The sequence below is a fragment of the Aristolochia californica genome, unplaced genomic scaffold, assembly GCF_029961685.1.
Source record: "Aristolochia californica isolate CCGP_79_NKW_82.1479 unplaced genomic scaffold, dmAriCali1.0.hap1 SCAF_7, whole genome shotgun sequence".
Taxonomy (NCBI): Eukaryota; Viridiplantae; Streptophyta; class Magnoliopsida; order Piperales; family Aristolochiaceae; genus Aristolochia; species Aristolochia californica.
In genome coordinates, this window is record NW_027182268.1 from 29,032,053 (window position 1) to 29,036,302 (window position 4,250).

A 4,250-nucleotide genomic window follows, 5' to 3' on the forward strand; every position below is an offset into this window, starting at 1 on the left:
CTAGGGATTGGAGTTCTCCTCAACGAACCCAAAGGTCCAGGTTCCCTTTAATGAATATGCTCTATCTGCTTCTCTTATTGTTCTAAATTGTAGGATTCAACACTGGATCCTTTCCCACAGTGTTGAGTTACAAGATCCATGACCAGGGACCATAACACGGATCCCCGGATGACAGAAAATTTATTTCAGGATATTGTACAATGGTTGGAGGGAATTTGGTTACATGGACAAGCAAGAAGTAGAATGTAGTAGGCAGGTCCAGTGCAGAAGCAAAATACAAGGCTATGGCACACACAGTTAGTGAGCTTTTATGGATAAGGCCCCTTCTCACTGAATTGGGATTCTATAAAGAAGCTCTTATGGATCTACATTGCGATAATCAGGCGGTGATTCATATCACCTCAAATCATGTCTTCCATAAAAGAACAAAGCACATTGAGGTAGATTCCACTATTGAATTTATGGAAAAGAGAAATACTCCATTGACTTGTTATAATCAGAGTACATGAACCTCTATTTATAATAGAGGAAGGTAGTAGAGTCCAATTACACACTCTAACACTTAAAGATAAGTCCTAACACAATTAAATAATTCAATATAGATAAAAGACAAACATAACTCAAACTAAAACTCTTCTTGGACGTGACCATAAGATAAAGATACTTTTGTGAGTCCTTCTTGATCTTCCAACTGATGTGATAAGGATGCCAACTCATGGTAATCATTGTGGGTCCTACTTCTTATGTGCTTGGACCCATCTTGTGGGTCTTCCTTGGTTGTGTGGCCCATCTTACTCTTAGATATGTGGTCCTTCCTTGGTCGTGTGAGCTTGGGCATTTCTTCCAACACTCTCCCTCAAGCTGGGGGTGAGAGAACAACATGAACTCCCAGCTTGTTGCAAATGATATATACAATCATTTTTTGTATAGTGTGGCAGATCTTCCAACATTCCCCTCACGCTGGTGCTCTCGTTCCTGAGGCCCAGCTGGCATAAGAAAAGTGAAAGTAAAATCATTTCAAGTCGTATGACATTACTCTTTAATCCAGTCTATTAACTCATATCTTCTGTAGGTAGTGCCACTCTTATCTTCTATAGGTAGTGGGTCTATATGTTGGCTGTTCGGCACACTCCTATCTTCTATAGATAGTGGGTCTATACGTTGTTCAAAAGTGTAATAAAAAAACTCCTCCGTCACTATTTCCCTCCACAGGACAATGACGCTCAAGTGGTAGGAGTAATAAATGTCAATTCATGGGGGTATAGAGTTAGTAATAAACTCTTCCATCACGGTGAAATAACATAGATGTCCTTATGGGTAGTGGATGTAGTAATAAGCTCCTCCGGCACGGTGATGTAACATATATTGAGGCCACCTCTTCTTCAATAATAATGTCTCATTCAAAGAGACATAATAGCAGCAACTGTATATAACATGACAATCTTCCAACTCTTATAATACGAACCAAAATAATAAACCTTGCACAATGACCCATGAAATAATCATAATCCGATATAAATATTTTTTTTCTTAGATGTAAAAGCTTCATCTTTTGTGCTCCCCTTTTCTTGAATATTTTTGTCACATAAACTCATCCACAATATATGGAATAAAATACCTCTTTCTTGTACTTCTTGTACTTCTCCCCCTCAAGCTGGGAGGTAATGGCAGTGATCCCAGCTTGAACCAAATATCATAGATGTAGCAATAAGCCCAAATAGGGAGAAGTGAGATATTTTCCTGATATATCAACTCAAAAAGTAATGCAAAACAATGGGCATAAATTCGGATTTTTCAATATAATAGAATACCAACATGACCTTTGATTCTTCCAATGCAAATATTTCTTTAAATATATATCAGATTGACATGAAATTTTCTCATTATAAAAGTATACTTAAATACCTTTCATCCACATATAACTTAACTTAATAATATATAATTATCATAAGATAAATAATCTGATATATTTCATTATCTGTCATATGGCCGAACTAAGTATTGTTTCTCCTATTTTTCTAGAATGACCATTGACTCTTCCAAGATCAATATCTACTTATAAAAAAATCATACCAAGAATTGGTTTAATAGGTAAGAAAATAGACTTATTTATCTTTCTTTTGATATATAATTCTTCATATGAAGTCTCTTTCTTGATAGCATAAAATACCTTGGAATTTGAGGCTTTCTACTGCTGCTCGAACCTCTTTCCAATCTGACCTTTGCTGTTTCAAATATCGATTTCTCTTTGTAGATAACTCAGATAAAAAATTGGTTGAATAGGTAAAAGAATATACTCATAGATTTTTCTTTTGATATATATTTTTTCCATATAAAGTCTAGTTCTTGATAGCAAAAACTACCTCAAAATTTGAAGATTTCTACTACTGCTCGAACCTTTTTGCAATCTGACCTTTGCCCATTCAAATATCCTCTTTCTAGATAACTCCGATTGGAACAAATCATTTTGGTTTGGAAAGTAGACTCAAATTTAGTAGAGTCCAATTAAAATAAAACTATATTTGTCCCAATTACACCCAAACTCTAACACTTAAGGATAAGTTCTAACATAATTAAATAACTCAATATAGATAAAAGACAAACATAACTCAAAATAAAACTATTCTTGGACGTGACCATAAGATAAAGATACTTTTGTGAGTTCTTCTTAATTTTCCAACTGATGTGATAAGGATGACAGTTCATGGTAATCATTGTGGGTACTACTTCTTATGTGTTTGGGCCCATCTTTTGGTCCTTCCTTGGTTGTGTGGCCCATCTTATAATACTCTTAGATATGTGGATCTTCATTGGTCGTGTGGGCTTGGGCATATCTTCTACCTGAAGTATATTTCTATAAAGAAGCTCTTATGGATCTACATTGCGATAATCAGGCGGTGATTCATATCACCTCAAATCCGGTTTTCCATGAAAGAACAAAGCACATTGAGGTGAACTCCACTTTATACAAGAGAAATTCCAATCCGGTATATTATCTCTCAAGTATATCTCCTCACAAGGACAAGTTGCAAACATTCTCACCAAACCAGTCACTTGTAAAATCTAGTCTACCATTTGCAACAAGCTGGGTATCTACGATGTTTTCTCATCCCCATCTTGAGGCGGAGTGTTAAAAGGTGGGACCAAACCCACCATACCCACACAAGGTGGCATAATGAGTCATCACATGATGTGGTATGATAAGTCATCACACAAAATACAATTTTCATGAGGTGAAGATTTGGTGATCTTCCTTGATTTATGTAATTGATTGATGTAATTAGGGATCATAATTGATTGAGTTTCCCTAAATATGTAATGGAAAAGGTATAAATAGGGGTCTTGGTCGAAGGGTTTCAATCAAGTTTCTCTCCCCTTCTCCAAATTCGTCCAAGATCTCTTAGCCTAAAGGCTCTTTCCCTTTTCTCTCTTTTCTCTCTTTCTCTCTTTCTCTCTTCTTTACCCAAGTTCTCTCTCTTCTTCTCTTCTTCTCTCCCTCTCTTACTTTGCTCGAGGTTCTAATCATGGGGTGTCCTAAATTTAACACACCCCATTGCCAAAGAACTCTTCATCACTCATCATGACCCCAAGTTCTCCACTTTCTGGTCCATCTCATTTTCATGAAGTAGTTGGCAGCCTACAATAAGTCTCTCTCTCTCAGCCTAATATTTCCTTTGTTGTCAATAAGATGTCCTAGTTTATGCATCAAACGACTGACGAGCATTGGGTACTTGGCAAACGAATTTTAAGGCATTTATGTAGCATATTGGATAAATGATTTCTTCTACTTTGTAAGTCTCCTATATTGTTAGGTTCTTCTCGAGCCATGGATCGAGTCAACCTTCTTTCCTCTCTTCCCTCCATATTGAATCTTGACGCTGGAAGAGGATTCTTGTTTCTGGAACGTGGAATGGTGGAATTTGGAATGGAATGATTGAGCTTTGAAGGAAGCTCGACCTGGACCTCCAAGGGAGAATCTGACCTGTTTAATTCTAATTTTCTCAATACTTACTTTCCTTCACCTTGACGTCCCCATAAATAGGGTTGAGGACGGAAATACAACATAGACCCATGGGTCAATTGGTTCATGCCATATTATATCTAAACCAAACCAAACCAAATGGAAATACATTAAAAGGAAATTGACATAATTTAATTCCTATGCATGTTGATAACTCATGATGCTATGGAGTTCATAACATCACCCCCCTCCTGGAGAAAGAGCTTGTCCTCAAGCTCGAAATAGGGGT